Here is a 23,408-nt window from a genome sequence, read left to right on the forward strand (position 1 = left end):
TGCCTGCAGCCTGATTGGCTGCTCCTACAGGCCAATCAGGTAGCAGATTCACTTCTGCCAGCCGCCTGATTGGCTGCTCCAGCAGGCCAATCAGGTTGCGGATTCACTTCCACCTGGAGTTGGATTGGGTAGCTCCCGCTGATTCTGAATCCTATTGTTCTAGGATTCAGCTCAGTACATAACACATACAATATAGTTAAAGCATACCCCAAGAACCCTGAGAATTGCAGTAAAGTCCTCACCGAGCTAGAAATCTCAGCACCCTTGACAAACTACAGTTCTCGGGATTCTTTCAGAGGGAAATGTGCTGAAAATGCGCTTTAAATGTATGGAGTGTCTGCATCCGTGGATTCACTTCAAATACAGAAGCACTGAAAGACCTAGCCAATCTGTTACAGACCAATACCAACCATCCTAGACAGTGATAATCTTTTTCACTTGCAGTGTCTGGCTAAACTCCTACACGGGAGTTGCTGCTGAAATTTCGCTTAAAAGCAAAATGTGAAGCAAATGTTTTGGTCTGTAATCCAGTGAAACTTTTGTGGAATGATGGGCGTATTTTCAGCCTTCTCCCTTCTCTAAAAAAGGAGTCCCAGCAAGACTGGCAATATTTATCAGAGGAGGAATTACTAATCTGTTGCTGGTTTGCCACATGCAAAAGTTGAGGCTCCCCACCAAGCAAAATATATGTGGAATTTTGAGAGCAGACAAAGAGGCATGTACATTCAATGCGTTTACTTTTTGAAACATGTAAATGGAAATGCCTCAACTATTTAAGAATTTTTATACACTATTTTATTTTAAAAAAAACCCTCTTAAGGTACATAAAGTGGTATAATAATTATTAATGATATACAGATAAAATTAGCAGAATTTCCTGATGGGTATACACAATGAAACTTTATATCTGGTTGAACTTCTTGCAATTAAAAAAAGAGAAGGTTTTAGTGGGGATCTAGAACAGTAGATTAGAGGGTGGCGCTGTGGGTTAAACCACAGAGCCTAGGGTTTGCCAATCAGAAGGTCAGCGGTTCAATTCCCCGCACCTCATGAGAAGAGAAGACTCCCTGGAAAAGACCCTGATGTTGGGAAAGATAGAGGGCACAAGGAGAAGGGGACAACAGAGGACGAGATGGTTGGACAGTGTTCTCTAAGCTACGAACATGAGTTTGACCAAACTGCGGGAGGCAGTGGAAGACGGGAGTGCCTGGCGTGCTCTGGTTCATGGGGTCACGAAGAGTCGGACACGACTAAACGACTAAACAACAACAAGATGTCAAGGGATACCAACAGTGAAATAGGAAAATCAGCAGCCAGCACAGATATTTGAGCAGGGCTGTAATATTCTAGCAGGACCGCATTCTGCACTGCTTGCCGTTTCTAGGAAAGTTCCATGGCATTGGACACTGTGATCTGAACTGCAACATCTATAGCAGCAGCAGCAGCAGCAGCAGCAACAACAACAACAACAACAACAACAACAACAACAACAACAACAACAACATTTATACCCTGCCCATCTGGCTGGGTTTCCCCAGCCAGTCTGGGTGGCTCCTTCCCTAAACAGGGCTACCATCAGATGTTTTCTGGAAGTCAGGTAGTTGTTTATTTCCTTGACATTTGGTGGGAAGGTGTTCCACAGGGCGGGTGCCACTACTGAGAAGGCCTTCTGCCTGGTTCCCTGTCACCTCACTTCTCGCAGTGAGGGAACCGCCAGAAGGCCCTCGGTGCTGGACCTCAGTGTCCAGGCAGAACGATGCAGGGGGAGATCCTTCTTCAGGAATACTGGGCCGAGGCCGTTTAGGGGTTTAATGGTGAGCACCAACACTTTGAATTGTGCTCAGAAACCACAGTTTGCCAGGTTTGGATAACACAACAAGCTTAGTTAATCAAAAGCAGAAGCAAAAGTATCTATAACAATTCCTTGGTTTATCATGCTCTCAAAACAGTGCCAATATCTTAAGGGAAAAGAGGATTTTTTCTAGCTGTTGGAAAGGATATTTGAATAGATGTTTAAGCAGAGTGTGACATGCCTAGTGTCAGAATACACTGGTTCTAAATTATGAATCATATATTTGCACTATAGCAACTTCCAGTTTAACATGACACATTTCTGAGTCAGTGAAAAGGTCCTCTGCTCCTTTCTTTTTTGGCTAGCAGTCACCTCATTATATTACCCGTATTATTTGAAGACCAGGCCACAAATGCCCTCATTAAGATGTTCTTTGTCATTGTAGCAACATATGTTTAATCATTTGTGACCACTTGTGTGACTGCTGATTTATTTATGAAAAGGTTGACATATCCTGAAGGTGCTGTTAACGGATTATTCACACACACGCATACCAGCAGCCTGATATTCATTCTTATCCGCTTGTCATTCATCATTCTATTTCAAAATTTCAGTGACCCCGCATGGTGAATTGTAACACATGGAGAATGGTGGTTCTGAGGGCATTTAAATGTGAGTGTTTAAATGGGTGGTGTGTATTTCTTGGTTGGCACTGATATCGCGTTGCCATAAGGCTTGCAGGGTGACACATTGCATTGCCCTTGTGAATAGAGCAAGAATCAATCGTGCAAAATATTATGTCGACAGCTAACGTTGAAGAAGTGATCACATTGTCACTTTTAGATGTGTCTTGATTGCTGAATTTATTACAGCCAGAGGGCCACATTCCCTTCTGGGCAAATGGCAGGCAAGACCAGCGGCAAAAATGGGCAGAGCAGTAAATGCAAATATTACTTTTGTACAGTAGGCTAGTTTCTTCATACTCCCATGGCCCTCTCTGTGTTTCACCCAGGCAAGTCAGGAGCAATATCAGAGTTCAAGGGCATTCCAGCCAAGCAAGGAAGGTACAAAGCCCCATGCAGAGTCTCGGGGGCCACACAGAGATGCTAGGAGGGCCGTATGGACAGAGGTGTCTTTCCTGTAGAGCTTAGTGGCATGTTGCACGACAGCGCTGCCCTCTCAGGGGTGCCCCAGTGAGTGGGGGAGCTGCGCAGCTTTGCTGTTAGCCTCCCCTGTGCATGGCAGGAGCACAAGAGGGGAGCCCTGAAGAGGTGGGTGGGAACGGTTTCGACAGGGAAGCTGGAACCTCACCCAGCAGCTCCCTGTCAAAGCTCTCCACCAGCAAGCGAGGACCCCACCTCTCCCTTTTCGGTGCGGCGGCAGAAGGGAACTCCAAAGCGTTTGCAAAGACTCCTCCTCCTCCTCACCCAGGAGCAGAAAGAGCTGCTTCGGCTGCTGCCCCTGCGACTCAATCCATGCTCTTTTCTGGAGACCAAGCTGAACTCTGACTGAAAGAATTATTATAATTTGGAAGAAAGAACGTAATCTTAGATTTGGGAACTGCAATAATTAGTGAACTAATAAGGAACTCAAGAAGGGGGAATGAGGAAGTCCGAAATGTTTAGATTAGAAATTGAAAAAATATGATTATGTCTTTTTTATTATTTTTGTGGGTTTTTTCTTTCTATTTTTTCTTCACTCTTTTATATAAAATGATAGAGAACTATCTATAGATAAGATAGCTAAGATGTAACCTTATGATGTTTAGTTAAGATTTTGGAAATGTTATGAGCTAACTATAAAAGGAGGGTAAGAAGGGAAAGTGAAGAATATTGAAGAATATTGAAGAAATAAGATGTGATGATATTGTTTTATACTTTTGTATTTTCCTTTTTTGTATTTTTTGTCTTTTCTTCTCTTTTTTCTTTATGTAAAATCCAATAAAAATCATTTTAAAAAAGAGAGAGAAAGGCTTCTGTAGAAGCATCTTAGGTTGTCCCCCAAGTTGGTAAGGCTAATCTGATGTCAACACAAAACCGACCCTTCTCTGTTATCAATCCGGACTTATGGAATGCTCTTTTAATAGAGATTCAGCAGGTGTCTTCAATATTAATTCTTAAACATTTGCTGAAAACCTTTCTATGCCACCAGGTTTATGCATATAGTTAAAGGAGGGAGGGGGTTGTGGTATTTAATATTTTTAAAATATATAAATAAAAACCTAACCCTCACTTACCTGGGACTAAAGCCCACTGAACCGAACAGCAATTAGTTCTGCATGGACATGGTTAGCACTATGCTATTAGCCCATTAGAAATGCATAGTAATTCCATACAATCAACAATCAAATGATATAGAGAATGCACCCTACCCAAGAAAAATGTTGCACATGTATTGACTACCTGAAAAAGGTCCCTTGCTTGATCTCTTGCTTTGAGTCATAGTGGAAATGGGGCAAAAGGGTATATGTATCAGGGATAATTGAAGATGTACCGGTATGTTTTTTTTCTTAATGTATCCATGCTGGGTGGTTTCCACTCATACTCCTACATACTCTATGCATGACATTAAAGGGGGGAAATAGCTGAATAGGAGTTGCAACTTCCAAATCTACCTTCACATCCCTCCTATTGTACACGTTTTGAATGAGCAAGTTAGAAGAAGTAGTGAACTCAGTGCTGGAGTAAAGGGGAAATCTAAAATTGGGGCCTGGCTCTGCACACCCTCAGGCCTGAGTGAATCAGAGTTATTCTATGATAAGCAAGAGATATTTTTATTATCCTGCTTCGTTTTTTGATGCATGTGTTGATTGAAATATCAACAACCTGCCAAATACTGACAACTTGGCCAAGGCAACTTTGTTTAACTAATTGGCCAGTATGTTTCCCAATATGTGTGTTAGGGACTTAATTAGGATGCATTTAATAAGTGTTTGTATGTGTTGCATGGGACTGTGGCTATCCACTGAAGTTTTATTTACTGGCAACATATGGCAATCCAGTAAACTATTGCCAAAATGACATTAACTTTACAGAAGTGTATTTTCCCCCCCAGAACTTTCTTAACATTCTTCCAGAATATAACATGTTTTACAAGTCTTGTCCTATTCACCACCCTTAAAATTCTGAGATGAAAGTTACATGGAGATACAGTGGCTTACTGAAGGCCATCCAGTTAGCTTCATAGCTGAGCAGTGAAAGGACAAAAACAACAACCCTAATGGACAGAAGAAGCTCAGAAGAAGAGGAGCCCTGCTGGATCACACCAAAGATCAACTGAGTCCAGCATCCTGTTCTCACAGTGGCCAACCAGATGCCTGTGGGAAGTCTGTAAGCAGCCACAGGAGCACAATGGCTCTCTCCACTGGTGGTCCCCACCAATTGATCTTCAGAGACATACTGCTTTGGCTGACTCAGGGTCCTACCTCCCCCCATGGCTATCTGTTCCTCCCTCCCTTTGTTGTGCCTCATCCCTGTAACTACCCCATAGCTGCCAAATACCCCGTTTTCCCCGGGAAACGCCCGTTTTTACTTACCTTTTCCCGGTGGTCCCCCGTATCACTTCGCCTCCCATTTTTCTCCGTTATTTTCTCCTGCCGGCGGCCATTTTTTTCTTTCCGATTTGCCCTTCTATGGGCACCAAAAATGGCCACCGCCGGCTTCAAAAGTCGCACCTACGCATGTCTGGAAGTGCATAGACACAAATTCCAGTGTCAGCGACGGCCATTTTTGGTGCCCATAGATGGGCGGAGCAACACCGGAAGTTGCGTCGACGCACTTCCTGACATGCGTACAAGTGACTTTCGAAGCCGGCGGCGGCCATTTTTGGTGCCCATAGAAGGGCAAAGCGACACCGGAAGTTACATCAACGCAACTTTCGGTGTCACACGGCTGCCGGTCCCGGATTCTGCAGTCCGGGACTTGGAAGGTAAGGACCACCCCCCCAATTGTGAAAGCCCCATATTCTGTTTGTTTTTGCCTGTGGCCTACTTGGCAATGGCGAAGCCTACTCATTTTTCCCTGCTGGGCAATGTTGCGGCCTACTCAGTTTTCCCTGTCCCAACCCACCCTCCCACTGCTTTGGCTGACTCAGGGTCCTCCCCCCCCATGGCTATGTGTTTTCCCCCTCCCTTTGTGTGCCTCATCCCTGTGCCCCCCCCCCATTGTGAAAGGCCCTATTCTGTTTGTTTTTGCCTGTGGCCTACTGAATGGTGTGGCCTACTCAGTTTTCCCTGCTTAGCAATGCTGCGGCCTATTGAAAAAGCTGGGCCTTGTTGCTGCAAAAGGACTGTTTTCAATTGGTTGCTGTGGAATTTTGTGATGTCATCGGGTGGCGTAGGGTGCGATCTGCCTTTCTATTGGATGCTGATGGAGTCTACAGAGCTTCTGGTGGTGACGACTAATTTGGGCACCACTTTTTTGTGTTTAATCATTATTTTAGGTGTGAAAGGTGTGGTTTTTTGGAAATTTTTAAATGCCAGGTCCCTCTCTGATGGGCATGGAATGTTGTGGCCAAATTTGTTACATTACGGTTCAGCAGTTACGGAGAAAGGCTGTGACCTCCGCGTGTGCAATGCCCACATTTATATATATATATAGAAAGGTGGCTTTGTTCAGCGTACTTTCAACCAATTTAACTGCTGTTCTGGACTGAGCCAGCAGGACTCTACAGGAATCCTGAAGAGACATGCAAAAAATATGCAAAGCCTAAATTTCCCTGGGGCTTACTTGCACACATTTCAACACCTCAAGAAGCTCTGGGTAAAACGAAGGTCTTTGCCTGAGATCTTGGAGAGGTGCTGTAAGTCAGAGCAAGCATTACAGGGCTGGATGGACCAGCAGTCTCAGCCATAAGAATGTGCTTCTGCGGCTCATTGAGAGAACAAAAGCCACAGCCAGTCCTCAAATGTGTGCTTTTAAATGCTTTTTTTCACAGAGCTTTCATTTCACGTCAAATGGTATCTTACTATCATGCAGACAGAATAGAGTCCAGGTGGTTGTGATATGCACCTTTGTGCTGTTGTGTGATGAACAAACTACAGAAGGAATGTACAACAATGAGACTAATGGTTAACACAGGGCATGCTTGACTGAAGGTTTTCTTCCTCACTAACAGCATCAAAAGCCAACACTATAAATGAGCCGAGGGGAAAGGACTAGACAGGTTCATAGAAGATATGAATCTTACCTTCCAAGTCCCGGCCTGCAGAATCCGGGACCGGCAGCCGTGTGACACCAGAAGTTGTGTCGACGTAACTTCCGGTGTCGTTTTGCCCTTCTATGGGCACAAAAAATGGCCGCCGCTGGCTTCGAAAGTCGCTTGTATGCATGTCAGGAAGTGCGCCGACACAACTTCCGGTATCGCTCCGCCCATCTATGGGCACAAAAAATGGCCGCCGCCAACACCGGAAGTCGCGTCTATGCACTTCCGGACATGCGTAGATGCGACTTTTGAAGCCGGCGGCAGCCATTTTTGGTGCCCATAGAAGGGCAAATCGGGAAAAATGGCCGGCGGCAGAAAATAACGAAGATAAATGGGAGACGAAGTGATACGGGGGACCACCGGGAAAAGGTAAGTAAAAATGGGGGTTTCCCGGGGAAAACGGGGTACTTGGCAGCTATGATATGAATACGATTGGCATCTTCATGCTTTGCACATCCCCTGTACTTTGAATTGGAGTGTAGGAGGTTCTGGCAAGGAAGAATACAATTTGACTGACCACATTTGGCAATAAAAGTGCGGAGATAAATGGAAGATTTGACCCAGTAAGAGTTCTTTTCTTGTTCTTGTATCTAATGTACAAACAGCATTCTTATTCTAACAAGGTTGTTGACTTTAAAATGGAACATTTTAAAGCTGATACTTAGAAAAAATTATGCAACATAAACTTTGCTAATTCAGAGCTAAAAGGAGCAAATGAGATCAGCGACAAATGTTGCAATGCATCCTCTCTTCTTCCTAAGAGGAGTCCTTCTGGTTGCGGTGCCAGCCAGTCAACCGAGCCTTCTCCCAGGATATTCCATTCCACCTCACCCCATCCTGGTTTTCTATTCAAAGTGGCACTCAGCATTTCAGAGCTCCATTGGACTGCTTGAAGGAGGGTTCCTCTTTTAGGGGGCTCTGTGGAATGGAAATTGGGGTACTGTGCTATGGTGGGGCTGAGTCCAGAGAGTAGCACCACAAGAGTGTTTTTTGGCCCCCTGGTGATTATCCTATGAGGTGCTTCAGGGTACTATTTTATTATGAACTTAAAGTTATACTAGAAATCATTTAGAGTTCTACCTAAAACCAAACTTAATTCACGCTCAGTTCACCCAGCAATTATGGGAACTACTTTCAGGTGTGGTTCAGAGATTTTTGAACTAATTCAGTGAACTTCATTAACTGCACAAGAGAAAATAAAGAAAACAAGAACAAAGCAGGAATAAAAATAAAAGCACCCACTAAAAGTAATTTCTGGAATAGTGACAAGGTTTTTCCATTTCAGATCAAAGCACTTAAGGTGGAAAAGCCTTCCTAAAATAGCTGGTCCTCAGTGCACAGCAAAAAGTCTTCATTGAGGGGGCAAGGTTACCCTCCCTTGGGACAGAGCTGCATAGTCTGGGCACAGCCCTGAGAAGGCCTCTCTCCCTAGCTTATTTCCACAATCGAACATGTTGTGAGTCACACCCAGGAGGACCTCCAAAGCTCGCTATTGTTGTTGTTGTTGTTTAGTCATTTAGTCGTGTCCGACTCTTCGTGACCCCATGGACCAGAGCACGCCAGGCACTCCTGTCTTCCACTGCCTCCCGCAGTTTGGTCAAACTCATGTTGGTAGCTTCGAGAACACTGTCCAACCATCTCGTCCTCTGTCGTCCCCTTCTCCTCAATCTTTCCCAAGATCAGGGTCTTTTCCATGGAGTCTTCTCTTCTCATGAGGTGGCCAAAGTATTGCAGCCTCAGCGTCAGGATGTGTCCTTCCAGTGAGTACTCAGGGCTGATTTCCTTAATAATGGATAGGTTTGATCTTCTTGCAGTCCATGGGACTCTCAAGAGTCTCCTCCAGCACCATAATTCAAAAGCATCAATTCTTCGGCGACCAGCCTTCTTTATGGTCCAGCTCTCACTTCCATACATCTCTACTGGGAAAACCATAGCTTTAACTATACGGACCTTTGTAGGCAAGGTGATGTCTCTGCTTTTTAAGATGCTGTCTAGGTTTGTCATTGCTTTTCTCCCAAGAAGCAGGTGTCTTTTAATTTCGTGACTGCTGTCACCATCTGCAGTGATCATGGAACCCAAGAAAGTAAAATCTCTCTCTGCCTCAATTTCTTCCCCTTCTATTTGCCAGGAGGTGATGGGACCAGTGGCCATGATCTTAGTTGTTGTTTTTTTATGTTGAGCTTCAGACCATATTTTGCGCTCTCCTCTTTCACCCTCATTAAAAGGTTCTTTAATTTCTCCTCACTTTTTGCCATCAAAGTTGTGACATCTGCAAAACTTTGATGGCAGAAAGTGAGGAGGAATTAAAGAACCTTGACCAGTGCTTTTTCCTGGGGGTACTCAGGGGTATGCAGTACCAGCACCCTTTTTTCTAGAAGAAAAGCACTGAGTATAGCAATGTTGTGCTATGATTATATGCTAGAGATTTCTGATTAATGAACATTTTCTAGTTTAAGGTATAAAAAGGTAAAGGTAAAGGGACCCCTGACCATTAGGTCCAGTCGTGACCGACTCTGGGGTTGCGTGCTCATCTCGCATTATTGGCCAAGGGAGCCGGCGTACAGCTTCCAGGTCATGTGGCCAGCATGACAAAGCCACTTCTGGCAAACCAGAGCAGCACATGGAAACACCGTTTACCTTCCCGCTGTAGCGGTTCCTATTTATCTACTTGCATTTTGACGTGCTTTCGAACTGATAGGTTGGCAGGAGCTGGGACCAAGCAACGGGAGCTCACCCCATCACAGGGATTCGAATCGCTGACCTTCTGATTTGCCCTGGGCTCAGTGGTTTAACCACAGCGCCACCTGGGTCCCTAGTTTAAGGTATAGAATTGGTTATAAGATTAACTGCACAATGCATTTCTTTTAAATACAAAGGAATAGTGAATACCTATCAAGGACTCTGGAAGGGACAGTCTGGTGTTTTATGATGCTGCTGAACATTGTAAGTCTATAAATTCATGGACATGAAGTTCATTTCTAGAATCCATGCGATGTGCAAGAAACACATGGTGTCCAGTTTGATTATCTGAAGGACCTGCAGCAAAGCTGTCAAAATCGTATTGTGAATTCCTCGGGACAGGGACACCACCTCCACCCGAAGTTATTTTGTGAAGGACTATTAATTTAAATTTATGGTGCTGTGTGTGTATATACGTAAGAATGACACACACACACTTTTCTTGCTTATACCTTGATGATTTAATGTAACAGTAACTTATCATACATTTTGCTTCTACAAGGATAGTAGTTGCCCATCTTATTATGTTGTAATTTCAATTAGGCTATATTTATTCATGCAATGTTAATTAGAAAACATGCATTTTCAATTACCATTGTGGAACTGAAATTATTTGCAGTGCTTAAGTATAACAGTGGGATTTCAAGCAGAAAGTTATCACATCGGGATAATGAAATGACAATTAGCACTTAAATACTGTGTTGCAATTGTTGGGAACAGTTATCCATCCATAAGATCCCTAGTAAAGCTACGTAGACAAGCACAAATCTAATCTTAAGCAAGTAAGCTGTACAGTATTTTCAGTGAGACAGGTTTATGTCTATAAAACAGGTGATTTTGTGGGAATTATAGCATAGATTGGGGCTGGAGAAGCTGTGGCCCTCCATATGCTGTTGGACTCTTCCAGCTCCAGCCAGCATTACTTGTAGTCAGGGCTGAGGGGAGTTGTAGTCCAATGACAACTGGAGGGTTGTCATCCCAATAGATGTACTTAAGGGTGATATGTAACCAAAAACACATCCTGAAAAGTAACAGAAGCTTTTTGGGGTGTGTGTGACGGGGGGGAGAGAGGGGGTGATTTGCTGGTCTGATACAGATGCTATGGAATGTTCACTTTCCAACAAAGTTGTTAATTTCACCATGCATAATTGCACATAATATATTTGGGATACTTTTAATACCATAATCCTACATCATTTTTACTGAATCCCCTATGGAGGGAGGCTTGGTTTATCTTTCCTGTCTTAAGATATTTCACTGTTTCTTTCTTTTCTTTTCTTTTAAAAATACTTTTTATTATTTTTCAAAATAACAAAAAAATAAAACACAAACAACAAAATACAAAAACACCAAAAAAACCCACAAAAAAATTCTTAAACTTTCTAACATTATTTTACATCGTATGGGGACTTTCCACAGTCCCCACCTTCTAAGCTTCATTGTCTTTCCTCAACTTTAGCAGCTTCATCTTGACTTACTTAACTCTAACACTAATTACTTTTCTATCATCACACGAATTCTAATACATACTGAAAACCTAAATATACTTCCCTAAGGTAATTTATATATTGCAAAAGTTTTCCAAATACTTTATAAATTTCTTCCAATCTTCTTCAATCTTCTCCTCCTCTTGGTCGCGGAGTCTCCCAGTCATCTTGGCGAGTTCCATGTATTCCAACATCTTCAGAGAGCCAGTGTGGTGTAGTGGTTAAGAGCGATAGACTCGTAATCTGGGGAACCGGGTTCGCATCTCCGCTCCTCCACCTGCAGCTGCTGGGTGACCTTGGGCTAGTCACACTTCTCTGAAGTCTCTCAGCCCCACTCACCTTACAGAGTGTTTGTTGTGGGGGAGGAAGGGAAAGGAGAATGATAGCCACTTTGAGACTCTTTAGGGTAGTGATAAAGCAGGATATCAAATCCAAACTCCTATTCTTCTTCTTCATCATCATCATCTGCCAATCTTTGATAGTAGGTATCTCTTGCGTCCTCCATTATTTAGCTATTAACAATCTACCTGTTGTTGTGGCATACATACCTGTAAAGAATGTACAATCTTTTATACAAATTTCTTCTCCAACAATTCCCAGCAAAAAGGCCTCTGGTTTTTTTTAAACAAAAGTGAACTTCAAAACTTTTTATTTAATTCATTATAAATCTTTTCCCAGAAGTCTTTTAGCTTGGGGCAAGTCCACCACATGTGGTAAAAGGTACCTTCCTTCTCCTTGCACTTCCAACATTTATTATCAGACGCATAGTGCATTTTTGCTAACTTGGTTAAATACCACCTATACATCATTTTCATCATATTACCACTGACAAAGCAATTCTCCTAGTTCCCCTGTTCACAAATCACCTAGATCTCACAATAACTTCCCATACCAATGTGATCACCAGCAAAAAACGCACCACTAGTGTGAGTAGTAACGGAGCAACCCATGTAATCTTATGTGAATGTGCTACAGTCGTACCCTGGATGTCGAACAGAATCCGTTCCGGAAGCCTGTTCGACTCCCAAAACATTTCAAAAACCAAATTGCAGCTTCTGATTGGCTGCAGGAAGCTCCTTCAGCAAATCAGAAGCTGCGGAAGCCCCGTCAGACGTTCGCGTTCCAAAAGAGCGTTTGCAAACCAGAACAATCACTTCCGGGATCCACGGCATTCGGGATCCAAGGTACAACTGTACTGTTGTAATGCGTCATAAATCACAAGAAAGGCAGATGTTCAGTTGCAGTTGTAGAAGTGGTAGGAACAAATGAATCAGACCCTGGGCTTATCAAAATTATAAAGAATTATATCATAATATCCATACTGTTCTGCAGAAGCTATTCTGCATGATTCAGAGAAAAGTGGAGCACTTTTAATTAAGTCCCATTGACTTAAATGACAGAGGTTTAAACACAAAATCAATCGGAGCTTAGAGTATTTAAGCTTGATGGGATTGTGTCCTCTGGTTCCTTCCCCACCCCCCACCCCCATTTGTATCAAGTGTATATGACAATTTCCAGGCAAAGCAGCAATAGTGTGCTTTATATGTGAATGCCAGCTCATTTGATACAGCAGTAATCTTGATTTATAATCCATCAAGTTATTATTAGGCATGAGATGAAACATAAAGCCATGGATAATCAAAAATCTGAACTGACATTCTGACATTGATTACAGCAGCAACAAACAGCCTTTTGAAGAGGATTACACTGAGCACAGGCATTCTCTTCTCTTTCAGCCAGTCTGTTAACTAATTTTGCACCATGCTCTACTGTTAGGCAACTGGATACTGGGAGCAGGGTGGGGACTGGGATTGGAATCAGAATGGAGAACTAGGTCAGATCCTATAGGAGTGTACAGGTGAAACTTGCAGGCACGGTGCTAGGGCTTTTTGCGCCCTAGGCTAAATCACCTTCTGGCGCCGCCACCCCCGGCACATGCGTCATGACGCACGCGTCATGACACGTGCACTACGCCGCTGATGCCGCTGCGTCCCCTCCATAGGCGGGAGGGCGCTGAGCTCTCATTTCGGCTCAAGCGCCTCCCACCTATGGAGGGGACACTGTGATCTTTTCAGTGGTGGCAGTGGCGGCAGCAACAGCACCCATAGCTGAAGGCTTCAGCTACGGGCGCTGCCGCCGCCACCGCTCGCTCATTGCTCATTGCAGGCTCAACAGCGCCAAGGCCTAGTTTGCCTAAATGGAGGCGCCGGCCCTGGAGACTTGGGAAGCAGGCTGTATACACTGAGGAGAGGGAAGTCAATTATAGGGTCAGAGTCAGTATGAGGAGTCAGAAGATGCTGGAATAGTAATGTAAGGTGGCAGCAAGCAGAATGTTGAGCAAGGAAACAAAAGCTGGAAGATTAGGAGGAAAGCAAGCAGAGGGGAGGACCAAGGACAGATGGGCAAGCTGACCAGCATCTAAAAAGAGAAACAGTAGAGTCACTCAATCAAAACTAGAATTTCTGTTGACCCAGACAAAATGAGCCAGGCCTGATCTGGAAGCCCAGTGCATTTCCAAACACAATTTGAAGTGTTGGTACTGAACTTTAAAGCCCTAAACAGCCTCGGCCCACTATACCTGAAAGAGCATCTCCACCCTCATCGTTTAGCCCAGACACTGAGGTCCAGCTCAGAGGGCCTTCTGTCGGTTCCCTCACTGCAAGAAGTGAAGTTACAGGGAACCAGGCAGAGGGCCTTCTCGGTAGTGGTGCCCTCCCTGTGGAATGCCTTCCCATGAGATGTCAAGGAGATAAAGAACTACACAACTTTTAGAATACATCTGTTTTCAGGAAAGTATTTAATGTTTGACATTTTATTATGTTTTTATGTGTTGTAACTGCATTGGTACCTCGACTTACGAACGACTCGGCAACCGAATTTTTCGACTTGCAAGTGGGGCAAATGGCCGCACGCTTACAAATTTCTCAACATCTGAACGGAAACCGCAGCGGTTTTAGATAGGGTTTTTTCGACTTACGAATTTTTAGATGGGGTTGCTTCGACTTGCGAATTTTTCCGTTTCCAATGCATTCCTATGGGAAATCGCGTTTCCAATGGCACTTTTCGACTTATGAATTTTTCAACCTACAAAGGTGCCTTCGGAACGGATTAAATTCGTAAGTCAAAGCACCACTGTGTGTACATTTTTCATGTTGTAAGCTGACTTGAGCATGGTTTTAACTATGGGAATGTGGCATACAAATAAAATGATGTATGTATGTTTCTTAAATACAGACATTGAATGGTCTCTAAAATGGATGGCTCCATTTTCAGCTCAATATACGGTAGCATTGGGGCCACCATGGATTTAGCATTAAATACTTTTAGAAATGGCACTGCCGAATTCACTGCAGATAAAGTTTAAGATCTCTTGAGTAGAAGTAGAGGTTATCCATCTATATAATTTATCTATATATCACCAATTTCAAAAGTGTGTCTGATTAAACGGCACTTTAAGCCAATCAAAGTTTTCTACCTATTCAGCTTCAACCTACCCAAAGACTACATGCATTTTGGATCTTTTCCAAAATGGACCTCTTTTAATTTTAGCATAATTAATCACAAAATGTTGGTCTTTAAATTTTCTCAAAAGCCATTACAGTCTATCTTGTATAACAGAGAGGAGTGTTGTATCCTCAGTGCTCATGTAAGCTAGAATTTTACGATTTTGTATTTAGAAATTGTTCAATGGTATGATTTACATGGAAATTAAAGAGAAAGGCCTAACATATCTTGATCTTGGAATTATATCATTTTTAGAGTTGTCCTTATAATGATGATCATTATATAAGACTCCCATCCTTTTAGGCAATTAATCTTTTAAAAATTGACCAAAATTGAACCCTATCACTGCACACTGAATCAGAATACTTTTGCAGTGCCATATTCTCACCAGGCACCTTGCCATTTGGCAGAAGACTAAACAAATCCTGGACTTTCCTTCCAATAACACAGTGGAATGCTTACAAGATCCCGAATACTGCATTAAAATAATGCCCTACCATTTTAAGGCTATAAATAACAAACATGAAAGTACAAGAAGAGTTGTATCCAATGTTAATCACACTCAGAGTAGAAGCACTTAAGTTAGTCATTTCCAATTTTTTCAGTGAGTCTATTTTGAGGATGACTAATACTGAATACAAGCTTATGATGTGTGCTGATCTCATAATTTCCCTCCAACATTCTCCCAAAGTCCCTATACATTTTGGGACAGCATTTCTTTAGAACCCATGTAGGGCAAATGTAAATATTAAGTGTTAGGTCAATTCTATGAGGTTACTCCAGAAGCAAGATTAAACAAATTGTTAACCTTTACATCTTATGTCATGAACATAACCTGCCATATATATTCTCTACTGTATCATTTCCATTCTTTTTTGTCAGCTGTGATAAGATGTAAATAAATAAATCAGGACCTCAGTTTAAGATATACACAGGTAATCCTAGAGTACTGCATGAAAATTACATTATGACCCCCTAAAATTCACAAGTCCAAGGGGCCTCTGCTGTTTAGAATCTGCCACTTTTATGACACTGCAGAAAAAACAACAGGATCTTCTCTCATTTAGAATTCCCAGACTCTTATCTGAAACCAGAGGATTTATGGCATCCTATCTACATTGGTCTTGTTTATATTGGAACCCAGATATAAAAAGTTACCAGGAAGGAATTTTTATCTGTTAGTGATGTCCTCCTCGGGCATACTTCCTTATTTCCCCCGAGACTTAGATCTTTCCCCCACAAACCATTGATTCTCAGCCACTGCTCCCCTCGTCCTGCCTGGTTTATCTTTCAGTCACATTCTCCCCCATCTCTATCCTTTGAATGTGATTTACTAGGAACTCTAAACATGTTGCTTGTTTTTGATCTAGCAACTAACTGTGATGATCAGATTGGCCATTGCCTCCCCAATGCCTTGCATGTGTCCTTCCCTGAATCAGTGTAGAGGAAATAAGAAGTAGAAACGGGGCACCAATGAAAGTAGAAGCCAAAGAAAACAGAGGCAAAACCTCAACAGATGCCGGCAGTGGAGAAGTTCATTGAAAAATAAAATATAGTTGCTCAACTTGTTTCAGCAAATCTCTTTCCTCAGGAGCAAAATGTCCCACCTTTCTATTCCACTTGTTGAAGTCACACACTCAAACCTTTGTGGTTACAGTGCATGTTTACCTTGTAACACTTGCCTTATAAGGGGCAGAAGTTTTCAACCTTTTTGAGCCCATGGCTCCCTTGACCAACTACATTCTTTCTGTGGCTCCCCTGTGGGGAAATGCACTTTGAGCCTCAGAAGCCCTGTTATGTGTCCCCCCCCCGCCTGCAGAGCTGGCAGCCCCTCACCCCTTTTCAAACATCCTCCCTTGTGGAGTGTTCCCTCAGCCTCCTCTCCTCTCCCCTCTCTTTGTTTTTTTTAAAAAATCTATTAATTAATTTTTCCAATTAAAACACAATTATATCACATCAATTATTTCCATTATTTCAAATTATACAAATACATATCAATTAAACCAAATGTTATGCCGAATCATAAAAATTTTTTGGCTTCCCATGCTTCAAAATCTGAGGATTCTAGATAGCTGTCTGCACTGCCGTCTTTATTCTAATGTCCAAATCTTCAAACTCGCAATCCATAATAGTCCCAATCTTTTCCGACAGTCACTCAAAGTCCATAATAATCTCAATCTTTTCCAACAATCCCTCTAGATGTTTTCTTTCTTTCGATTTTGCCACAGCTGCTGAGATAAACATCAAACGAGATTTAACACATATTCATTCTCCTGTGTGAATTTTATCCAGTCCGACCTCCCCTCCTCTCCCCTCTCTTTGTGAGTCCTCCAGGCAGACGCTGGAGTTGCCCTGGTCTCTGAGCCACCCCCCAAAAGAGATGCTTCCTCATGCCACCCCACAGGGGCCTGGGAAGATGATGCCCCCAGCCTCAGTGGCCCAACTGAGACTGGCTGAAGGTGAACGTGATGTCACTATCTTACTCACCTTGGGAGGCTGCAGTGGCGTCAGTGGGCCTTCATGTTGGAACGGCTCCCGTCCAACACTGGCACTTACCTCCCAGACAGGCACTGCACACAACAAGCACAAGAAAGGCCAGCACAGCACCTGCCTGCCTCACACTTGCCTGTCCATTCCCAACGGCAAGAGCTGGTGGACTGGCTGGCTGGGCTCCCTCACCCACTTGCTTGCTTACTCCAAGGACCCCCTGGCCAGCCCCAGAGGCACCATTCATTCGCCTGGGGAGCTTGTAGTCAGGGCTGCTGCAACACACAGCTGTGCAAGTCTTTGGGAGGCGGAGATGCAAGAGGGCATCAGAGGAGGGAGGGAAGGAAAGGGGGACGGAGGCTAGTCCTGCCTGTGGCACCCATGACCATCCTTCAAGGCACCCCAGGGTGTCACAGCACACTGGCTGAAAACCCCTGCCTTAGAGGATTGGGCACAGAATCAGTGCCCAAATTATCTATTTCTCTTTCAGTTCCTCCCTTGAGGCTAGGGATGGTGGACCTATGGCTAGGAATGAAAATATACAGTATATCGATTTCAAGCTCTCGTTTTCTAATTTTGCCAGCCTTAAATTCAGTTCTCCACAATTCTATATGTGTTTGGTATTTTATTTTTTTCTAAAGAACAACTCATGAAAATTCATCTCAGCATCTCAGTGTGATAGCCCCCCCCCAGCTGTACACATTTTTTGCATAAATATTTCTCTAATACAATGCATTTTTGTATGTTATTTTCATAATTACATAATTACATTTTTATAAATATTTTCCCCTAATATACACATTTTTGAACACAGTATTCAGTTGGAGAACTGCATCTTAAATTCGGGGGGGGGGATGAGAATGTTGAACTGGGTTTCAGTTCAGTATTGTTTCAGAAATGTAAATTGGATAAAAACCAAATTCTTCTCCCATGCCTACCTTTGATCTTCCAGATGCTGTTGGATCTCAAGTCCCATCAGTCCCAGCCAGCATGGTTTTTAGTCAGGATGATGGGAGTGGTAGTTCTACAACATCTGTTCAAGGCCTTAGGGCAGGCATTCCCAAACTTTGGTCCTCCAGATGTTTTGAACTACAGTTCCCATCTTCCCCGTCCACTGGTCCTGTTAGCTAGGGATCATGGGAGTTGTAGGCCAAAAAATCTGGAGGGCTGCAGTTTGGGGATGCCTGCCTTAGGGGCTATGGCCTGGGGAGGAAGCATGGACTGGAGAGAATCTTGAGGGCTAGAAAGAGAAGACTGGGGGGGGGCGCACATTTGGCCCCAAAGCCTGAGATTCCCACCGCCGGTTAGGTGGTAATGTCTATTACTTCACTTACTTCCAACATGTAGGAAGCTGACCTGCTCCTTCTAGTGGCCTCCCTGCTTATTCTGTTGAATGTGACCCTGGATTTTTTCTCCAAAGTTTTACCCTGATGATACCACTGAGAATTGAGGAGTGTAACTTGGAGCGGCCGCCAAGACCATATAACACCAGTCCTGAAAGACCTACATTGGTTTCCAGTACGTTTCTGAGCACAATTCAAAGTGTTGGTGCTGACCTTTAAAGCCTTAAATGACCTTGGTCCAGTATACCTGAAGGAGCGTCTCCACCCCCATCGTTCTGCCCGGACACTGAGATCTAGCACCGAGGGCCTTCTGGCGGTTCCCTCGTTGCGAGAAGCCAAGTTACAGGGAACCAGGCAGAGGGCCTTCTCGGTAGTGGCACCCACCCTGTGGAACACCCTCCCACCAGAGGTCAAAGAGAACAACAATTACCAGACCTTTAGAAGGCATCTCAAGGCAGCCCTGTTTAGGGAAGCTTTTAATGTTTGATGGATTTCTGTATTTTAATATTTTGTTGGAAGCCACCCAGAGTGGCTGGGGGAACCCAGCCAGATGGGCGGGGTATAAATAATAAATTATTATTATTATTATTATTGTTGTTGTTGTTGTTGTTGTTGTTATTCAGCCCCCATTTGTGAGCTTTGCGTATTAACTTCACAGTCAAAACAGAACCTTAGTACACATAACTGTATTTTCAAGCTTCCCAATTGTGTGGAGATCCCCACACAGAGATCATTGTATATGAACAGGCTCCCTTCCAAATTCCAAACAAATTTGTGGAGGTGAGGAGTAGGGACAGCACACATGATCCACTCCATGAACTCAAAGAACATCTGAAAGAGGTTAATGACAGTATTTCCCCATGTTTAAGTATGTTAATCTATCCATAGCCTGACACAAGGAAATCTGCTCATAAATTAATGCCTTCATGGTTTTGAGATTGCACTGAGCACAACTAATCATGACATATTGTAACTGGAACAGTTTTCTTTTTGGAGTAGGCTAGTGGTCTCATAGTTGGTGGGTTTTATGAAACACGATTCCGTTTTATTGGTTTAGCTTGGCTAGATCTTGAATATATACAGAAACAGGATGCAGTTTAATTTTTTTGGTGAGCATTTTGCTATGTAGGGGCTTTCATTTAAAAGCTGCTTAAAGAACAAAACAAAAACAAAGTGCCTTTCTAATACATGGGCAGGAGCCAAAAACATAATCTCCCAAATGTGTTTTCCTCTTTAGAAAGTCAACAGAGTGTTTTGTATGGTCTGAAGTCAAGAACATGTTTATGCATTAGTATATATAGCAGTAATGAAGAGAACTGACGGAAACATTGGGGCCCTATGGACCTCCAAGACGTTCCAAGTCTTGGCAAATAATGCACAGATTCAAGACCTCCACTATGTACACAGAATTATATTGTATATACTACTGGTTTCAGACTTTCTTTATTCACTCTTACAATATGTAATCAAAACCACAGTACCCACACACGAGAGGGTGTTATGGACAGGCTCAGGGTAACCCCAAGCTATAGACAAAAAATATGTGGAAAAAAGAACGGAAGGGTAAAATCCCCACCTCCCAAAAGGCCACATAATAACTCAATGATACAGATGGTAGTGTCCAACTTCCACATTCCATTAGCACAAGGATTTTTGCTTGTGCAACAGAAGTCCCCCCCCCACTCCCTTTCCCATTCTCTCCCCAAATCTGTTTTGAAGGCCTGCCGTAAGATAGTTACTTATCTGAAAACCATATTCAGAATGGTTTGAGTCCATCACTGAGTCCTTTTAAAGCAAAGACGAATGTTCCAGGGGAAATCCGTTCATTGATTTAGGGAGATGCTGACTGTAACTCACTGGTGAAGCCCATACAGTACTTTAAATGCAGAAGTTCCAGGTTCAATCCCTGGCATTTCCAGCTAAAATGTGGATCGGCTATGCTGCCAGTCAGACTGAGAGCAGGCAATCCTCTGCTAAAGGGACAAATTGACCTGGTGTAACAAGGGAGCTTCCTATTTACTTCTTAATTTGCATAACAATAATAGGAAGTGGGAATAGGAAGGGGATAGGGAAAGGAATCAGAACAGGAAGGAAGGCTTGTATCCAAAGGAGTGCTGATTCAGTTGTTCCATTATTAGCGCAAGGATTTCTGCTTGTGCAATGGAACTTCCCCCATTTCTTGTCCAGTGCCCCTCTAAATTTGTTCTGGATTCCCCCCCCAAGTGCTCCCAAGCAGATTTGGGGGGGTGCAGAACATGAGGGGGAGAAGAGGGGGCCTTCTCACAAGGGTAAGTTCTTGCATTGGTTGCCACCCTTGTGCATTGATGTGCACCCTTGCTTCACATCAATGTTTTGGGGAAAATGCAGTGCACTTTCAGCATGTCTTAAATATTATCAAAGGAACAAGAATGAGAGAACTTTGTGGAACCTACACGCTTTCTATGACACAGTGAAGGGGGGGGGGGGAGAAGGTCAATGTGGATTTTCAGGGTTGTTAAGATTTAGCCTGCTTGAATTATTTTGTGCTTGTGGAAGTTAAGCAGATGAGAAACACATTAAATAAGATGATAGAATATAGATTATATTGCGCCCCCTCCCTTGCACCGTTGCACCTACCCCAACTCTTTCCTAAGCTTTAGCTCAATGAATGAATTCTCACCCCCTTCTCCCTCCCTCCCTTTCAATTTGTTAAGATGCTGGAATCTGCTTTGTGAGATTTATGAAGGAACTTGAAGCGATTAGTTTCACAGTGCATGAAAATTCCTCAGGTTCAGAGGGATGTCCAATCTGTTACACCATGAGCTGTTGACTGGATGAGAACATGAGCAGCTCGGAGCCATAAGGAGATTGTGTTGAGTTATTAAACACTTGTGGCAAAGCTGCTTATTGTTAATTCCCCAATGTCCTGCCGAAGTGGTTGGATAAGATCATATCGGATTAGATCAAAGAGCCTGGGAACCGGCCTTTCGAGCAGATTCGTTTAATCAATAAAGAGGGGAGAGAGAGAGAGGAGCAGCAGTACCAGGATCACAGGAGATTAGGATAAGGAAAATACGAAACAACAGATTTCTCCCCCTCCTATTTTTTTTTTTTTTAAAATAATGTAATTCTGCATGGTAACGAGTAGCGCTTTCCCTTTCTTTCTCCCTCCCTGCCATTTAAAAAACCTTAAATTCCTGTAACTGTATCAGCACAAAGAGAAGAATAGATGACTCCCTTTGAAACTTCATTATAGAGCAGCCAGTTTAGAACCAAGCATTTCCTAATACAGTAATACTTCATAAGTCAAGACACTGTAAAAGTACTATTAAAGCAATCAGAGCTCTCAAATAGCTGCTGTGAGGCGAAGGGGTGGGGAGGCTCCTATCAAGAAGCAGCTTTTGCCTAAATGATTCCCTTAAGGAAAAAAACAGTTCTGCACAAAATTCTCCCCTTATATTTGGGAGCGGGAGGTAGGTGGGTGAATAATCTTGATTTTAGCCAAGTTTATTGAGAAACTTCTGCTACGAATTCCAAAAGGACTGATTTCTAAGTTAGTAGAACTATACTCCCAGGGTTGTACAGTAATTAAAAGGACTAACAAAATTCATTGATATACAAGGAATATGTCTATTACTGGTTGTTAGATTATAATGCTGGGTGCAATTCATGTCCCAGAGTGTCTGTAGTTGTAAAGTCCTACATAGACATAATATCATTTTTAAGAGGGACTTTAAAACCAATTTCCATAGGCAAGTACAACACTAATCATAATAAAATGGAAAATAATGAGAAAAGGCCAAATATTATTAGTCTTCTTACTGTTGCTGGGAAAATTCTCTTTGATTCACAGTAGGATTTGGCCCCAAATGAATTAGCAATGCAGGTGCCTGAAGAAAAATGATTGGCCATAATAGTATTATAAAAATTACACCTGATTTTAACAATATATAATTTATACCCAGAATTAAATATGGATATATATCTATAAATCCATTCTATAAAACTTAATTTTCCATCCAGATATGCTGATTACCTCAGGCCTTGCATACCTTCGCTGACAGTTAATTACTACGGAACACTTTAACGCTATTTTCCAAATCAGCAGGCATGCATAAAATGACTGCAATCTAATTTGACATATTATTAGTGATGATTATTGTCATAGATAAATTAGATTGAACAGAAAATAACCTTCATCCTTAGCATGTTTTAGCTCTCAGAATTAATGTGATTTGGTGAACACACATAAATAAAAGTCTGATGAGTCCCCGCTGACTGTGAGGCCGGCTGGTGCTGAAGTGTATCAATTTCATGCAGATGATGAATTCCTTAAGCATTCAATGATAATCATGCTTGATTTGACAAGACTTTCTCATGCTATTTTAGGGCCTTAATTTTCTGTGAAGTTCTGTCAAGTGCTCATCAAGCACCCACTTATCTCCCTATCTTAACCTGGCAACCAATCACAAGGTTGCCTAACAGTGCCGCTACCAAGTACCAAGGTATTAATATTCTGGTCATGTGACTGTCCAAGGAGAGAAGCCAATCAATGGCTGATTAACATTCAGGTCATGTGACTCCCAAGGAGAGTAAATGAGTTACACAGTAAGACATCAAACAAATTTTCATCTTGAAAGAGTGATTGCTTTTTCTGCTGCTGTGATGTTTGTCAAATTCACTCTAGCCTTGTCCAATTAAGCTCCATGAGATGAATTAATAATGAAGAGATGTAAGCATTCTGCCAGCGTGATATCCGTGCCGAGAACCACAGCGAGGAGACTGAGGGAGGGGAGGGGGAAGGAAAATGGATTGGGAAAAGCCCACATCTGGATAGCTAGAATAATTGCTTTCCAAATGTTGAGGCTGTTTTGT

The sequence above is a fragment of the Zootoca vivipara genome, chromosome 10 (assembly GCF_965207765.1).
Source record: "Zootoca vivipara chromosome 10, rZooViv2.hap1.1, whole genome shotgun sequence".
NCBI lineage: Eukaryota > Metazoa > Chordata > Lepidosauria > Squamata > Lacertidae > Zootoca > Zootoca vivipara.